The following is a 6,397-nucleotide window of genomic DNA, read 5'->3' as shown; positions in this document are numbered from 1 at the left end:
TCTCTCGACAGACAGTCTGGGTTCTACAGCCGGTACTTCATCGTTCCAAAGAAGGATGGAAGTTCCTGAGGTTTGCTTTTGGGGGCAAAAGCTTACCGGATTCTTCAGTCGGCCTTGCACTCTTACCCCGCACTTTCACGAAGTGTGTGGATGCTGCTCTGGCTCCTCTGTGACTCCAGGACATCCATGAGAGAAGGCCGGTCACTCACTGTCAGCAGTTCCAGAAACTGTTGGGTCTGATAGCAGCTGCATCCAACTGGAGACCTTTTAGCCTGCTGTACATGAGACCCCTGCAGTGGTGGCTCAAGACCAAGGGGTTCTCCCTGAGAGGAAACCCGCTCCGCATGAAGGTCATGCAGTGATGCCTACGTGCCTTAGATATGTGGAGTAACCTTGGTTCTTGTCTCAGGGCCCGGTGCTAGGAGCTCCTTGTCGCCGCGTAATGCTAGCAACGGACGCGTCCCTCACCGGTTGGGGAGCGGTCATGAGTGGCCACCATCTCATGTGGCACTTCAACTGCCTGGAGATTCTGGTCACGTTTCTAGCATTGAAACACTTTCTCCCAGACCTAAGAGGTCGCCATGTGTTGGTGCGCACCGACGACACAGCGGCGGTCTCTTAAATCAACCACCAGGGAGATCTGCGTTCGTGCCCCCTTTACAGGCAGGCGCACCAGATCCTTGTGTGGTCCCGGGGCAAACTCCTCTTGCTGAGAGCAGTTCACATTCCTCGGCTTCTCATTATGGGAGCAGACATCCTGTCGAGGCAGGGGCCGAGGCCCGGGTAACAGAGAATTTTTGGCCAGGCTCAGGTGGACCTGTTTGCGACTCAGGAGACATTGCACTGTCCTCTGGTTCTCTCTGACTCATTCAGCTCCATTGGGGCTGGATGTCATGGTACAGACTTGGCCGAGGCTTCGTCTGTATGCCTTTCCCCCGATCGCTCTGCTCCCAGGAGTTCTGGAGAGAGTGCGCCAGGACGGGGGCCGTCTACTGCTAGTGCCCCATTCTGGCCGGGCCGAGTATGGTTCTCGGACCTGATTTCCCTACTCGACGGCTCTCCACGGGAGATTTCCTTCAGGAGGGATCTCCTCTCACAGGCGGAGGGTACTATCTTCACTCCCACCCGGAGATGTGGAAGCGTGGGTGTGGCCCCTGGGGGGGCACAACTTGCAGCTTCCTGTCTCTCAACCGAGGTTGTTGAGACCATTCTCCAATCCAGAGTTCCCTCTACAAGGAAGCTGTATGCCCTGAAGTGGAAACTTTCACTTCTTGGTGCGGAGACCGCCAGCTCGACCCAGTTTACTGCCCAGTTGGTACAGTGCTGGAGTTCCTTCAGGCCCGATTCTCTGCAGGGTTTACCCTCTCCACCTTGAAGTCTACATGTCGGTGGCCAGTCAGTGGGCAGACACCCCCTAGTTACACGTTTCCTCCACGGTGCGCTGAGGCTGAGGCCGAGGCTGAGGCCTCTGGCCAGAGAAGCTTATGCTAAGCAGGTGGATCAGGATGCTTTTTCATCGCCTCGAGTCCTCTGATCTCCTCTCTCCTTTAGGGGTCTAGGCTCACTCCTTCTGAAGTTGGCCTTCGGGACGCTGTGGGATGTCCCCGCCTACTTTGTCAGGTGACTACCTGCATTCTGCGCTACTCCTTGCTCCTTTCTCTCGCCTTAGCTGTGCTCTTCCACACTAGGCAGGGATTTGTAAGTCTGGCCGCGTGGGCATACTCGTTCCCAAAGCGTTTTCGACGCAGCTCAAGCTCCTGAAGGGGAACGTCTCCAGGTTACGAATGTAACCATGGTTCCCCGAGGAATGAGATGCTGCGTCTCAGTGCCATACTTCCAGCATCCCTGTGAGCGCTTGCTTCATTCCTAGAAGCTGACGCCGGTACCACCGCACATGCTTTTATGGCTTCCTGGTCGCAACGTCACCCGCCCATGACGTCTCACCCATCTATTGGACTGATTTCATATGTGATTCAGAGCATTGTCTCGCTTGAAGTCGTTCCCAAAGCGTTTTCGACGCAGCGTCTCGTTCCCTCGGGGAACCATGGTTACATTCGTAACCTTTCATTTTTAAATTCACAAATTAAAGTTACAGATGAGTTATGATTGGGGTAGTGTTCAAATATCTTTATATAATCAGAAAAAAGGTGAATAAAAATAAATAAGTTTTGATAAAGTGGTGTCATATCTGTTCGCAGATTAACCTTTTCCAAAACAAATGCAGGAATATACTGTAGTCTATAATATATTTAACGGTTCACTGTTCCTTATACATGTTTTTTTTTTTTACAACACTATTTCACAATTAAATATGATAGTTTTCATAAACTATATACAGTTGGAAAGTTTTTCAGCATTACTGCATTTTTCGGACTTGTTACTACTGCTCCATTCCGCTCCAGCGTCTGCGCGCTCCTTACTGTTATAGCCTAGCACAACCGTCAGAACACCGAGAGAAAGATATTAAGCCTAAATGTCTTACCATGGTCGAGTAAACACCAGAACAATAAGGGCGAAATAAAGAGCAGCTTCATTTTCATTAGGTTTTCTAAAAAATAAATGCAGATTTTGGTAGATAATAGTGCTATGTTCTTTCTCTTCAGTAAACCCGAAGCCATTGTGTCTTCTTCTTCTTATTGTTTTACGGCGGTTGGCATCCAGCGTACTGGTGCATTAAGAAACCGTTGTGTCACGAATGAAAGTGAAAGTATAACTTGGGAGGCTCCCTACACACTGCAGTGCGATGACGTAGAGACGTGTCGTCTTCACGTTCTTTAAGTGATGTTTTATTAACAAAATTCGGGAGTAGCACGCGCAGATAATCAACCCGGCAAATGCCGAGCTCGGACATTAATTAGCCTATCTGGATGAATTCAAACAGTATAAAGCTTTCACAAACACAAACAAGAGAGTAAGAGACCACTGCGTGTCTTCAGCCAGTAATACTGTCTGTCAAATTTATGAATGATGTTTGTCTAGTATACTCCCAAAAACACATATAAAATTCATTGTAGTTGCATTCTTTTTACTGTTTCATACTCATATCTTACACAGAAGAACAATATTTATTTACAATACAATCCGGGTCATCGGATGCAAAATTCAATTTTTACATGTTGTTTGAACTAAAATGTGTCTTGGCAGTGTGTGTACACAAGCACCCTATAATGAAACAAATCCGCCCAGTGTTTTTTTTTTTTTTTTTTAATCCAGATAAATCCAAACCCCTTTCTCACATGCGCAGATTAATGCACAGGCTTGCCTATAGGCTGCAGCCTAGGGTCCCCACGTGTGCAGGGGCCCTGGATTGACCAGACAATTTTTATTATTGTTTTAAATTAACTTCAGCATGAACACAAAAACACCCTCACTGGCCCATAAGAAACATTAAAGGAGGATAAACACCCTCACTGGCCCATAAGAAACATTAAAGGAGGATTTGTTGCAGAGCGTCTGACAAAATTAATGTCTTGTATTGTAGAATGCACGCTCAGTATCCAGGGCTCTAGAACCATTGTTCTCACTGGTCGCTCTTTTGTGACTGACTTTCTCAGTTGGTCGCAGGAGCACATAATTTTGTCGCAATTTTTTTTTTTTTGCTACAACATGGGATTAATAAATGCATGCTGATGAGCTTATCATAGTTTATAGTTATATGGTAACGGAAGTATTTACGTTCAAAATGTTCTTTTTCATCAGTAGTATTATTTGTGATTTGAATTTTGTGAACAGGTGTTCCTCTTTTGCTATGTTATAAGCCAGGCTTTGGATGCTTTCACTTTCGAATTCGTGATCTTGTCATCACGTTTTACAAGAAAATATAATTGTCTGTTTTGCTTATAATCTATAGGCTACACCTTTCAATTTTTAAGACTAAAACAAAAGATGGATTCATTTTTATTTTTAATTGAAAAGCACAACAATAAAACAGTAGACTACAATGACAAACTAGCTTACATAATGTCTAATAACAAAAACGAATAAGAAGAGGCCTGGCATACACCACATGCTTTATTATTAGGCCTATATACCGCAGTCCTCTACTTTACTTTAGCTTGAAAACCAAATCCTCCTTCTTCACAAATGCGACCACATCAAATTTTAACTCGCACATTCTCAAAAAATAGTCGCAGTCTAGAGCCCTGTAATCTGATGACGAAATCACTCATCTTCATCTTGGATGGCCTGAGTTTGAGTACATTTTCAACAGATTTTCAAGAAACAGAAGACTTCAAAAAATTTTTTTTAAACAAACAAGTTTGTTTAATACTTCATATAGGCTGTTATTAGTATGTAGGCTATAATATGTTGTGTAGTTGTCTATAGCTCTGTATCATACTTGGAAAAATTTGCACTTTAAATATTGAGAAAGGAACTTACTTTGATTATGGCTGCTCTTATTGTTTGCACTTAATAAGACTAAGACATCATTGTGTTTGTTTTTTTGTTATTTATACTGTTTTTATTTCTATGTTCATTTTGTGAAAATGAGTTCAGTTAGGAGGTCAAACGTTCTAGAAGCTCATGATTCATGTACAGCTCTAAGGTCAGAAGCCAGTCAGTTGAGCTTGTGGCAAAACCTTTTACAGTGCTTGAGTGTTCTTGTCTTTTACTGCATATGATAATTCATACCCAGAAATAGAACTGAATTGACATTTATTACAAGATGATTAGTTAAAACAATTCAAAATGCACCTGCAGACTATTTTTATGTATTTGGTCATTGAGAATTTTTTTTTTTAAATAATGTGTAAAAATCTCACCTCGTTCTCGTGAACCCAATCTTGTGTCTCGTCTCATATCTTGAGTTAAGTGTTGGCGTTAATGATAATCAAACAACAAAAGACAAGGAGAAAATCACTCCCTGATCTTGCTTTTATAAGAATGTATATAGTGAAAATTGTGTCCTACCATCACATTCACATATATGCAACCAATAAATAAATTACTACTAGAGCACAAACTTGTTTACAAGAGCACATATTTCTTAATTGATCTAGTCACTTGATTCTGCTCTCAAAATGCACCAGATTTATGCATTTAAATTTAAAATTAACATAATTGTCTTATGGGGGGGTGAACCAATTGTCACCCACCACAGTCTCACAAAATGCTGTGAGGACACTGGGAATGTAGAGGAAACTTTGTAGAATTGGCTGTCTCGATGTGTGTGTGTATGCCAGTTCACCTTACTTGCTTACTTATTCGCATGTGGACTATGTATGGCACTAACGTTTCTACAGTAAAACATAAGGGGGGCCTCACACAAAGAGCAGCCTAGGGGCCCCTGACCAGCTTAATCCGCCCCTTCTTTATCATATCAAGCCATTCACATATTCTTGGCAGAATGACATAGTTCTGCACAGGCCCCTCCCACGATTGTTGATTGACAGTGGTGTCAGTCTTTGGTTTTAGCACAGACCCGCCCTGAGTGAGTTGTCATCATTCCACCGTTGTTTTGACGCTGGAGCAGTTGTAGACAAGAATGTCTCATAAGCGATTGAGGTGTTCTGTTGTTGTATGTAATATTTACTTCCGACATCTGAGCCGCTGAAGACGCAGTGGATTACGTTTGTTTTTAAAGGGAATGCACCTCCCGATCTACCTAAATGTGTCTATGTTCATGCGAATAATTCATGATCCAGCTTCACCTACATTGAGTATTGAGTAATAAGTATAAGTGAGTATAAGGTGTTTTTTTTATGAATCTTTGCAAAATCGCCTTTCCTAATAATATGCTTGTTAGCAAGTTTCACGATGAATGCAGCTAAAATTTAAAGAGAGGGGCGGGGTGAGCAGAGCTCATTATCATTTAAAGGGACATGCAAGAAACAGCTTGCTATAAACAGAGCTGTTTTTGACAAGGTAAAAAGGGTGTTATTTTACACGAACATTGAGAAATTTTAACCAAAGTATGTTATATACTTTTTATTAAGACCCTAAAGAATCATATCAACTTGTGGAAAATGGGCATCCGATGACCCCTTGAATAAGGGCCAGATGAACTACAGCATCATATCATATGCAAATACAGCATGTGAACTGGGAGGGTCAAACTGTGTCAGGGGAGGATTCACACAACACATTGGCAGTTCTACTGTGTTTTCAGCACATTGTGTTTTTAGATATGCTGGTGAACTTTTGAAGAAAATGTCTCGCATGTCTGCATTGTTCTGTTTGTGCTGGTGGAATCTGATTGGTAAGTTTTAATTATATTGTTTTATTTTTTTCCATCTCAGAGTTATAATGTAGCTGCTACACTCAAACAAAAAGGGCGGTACACTTTAGGTACTAAAAATACATTTAATATTCTATGTTACGTGTTTATTTATTTATTTATTTTTAAATTCAGTCTGCAATAATTATCAAGTATTTGTTTAATAAATGCTGCACATTA

Source organism: Sinocyclocheilus rhinocerous, unplaced genomic scaffold (genome assembly GCF_001515625.1).
Source record: "Sinocyclocheilus rhinocerous isolate Xijiao unplaced genomic scaffold, SAMN03320098_v1.1 scaffold3124, whole genome shotgun sequence".
NCBI lineage: Eukaryota > Metazoa > Chordata > Actinopteri > Cypriniformes > Cyprinidae > Sinocyclocheilus > Sinocyclocheilus rhinocerous.
This window is presented reverse-complemented; position numbering follows the sequence as displayed.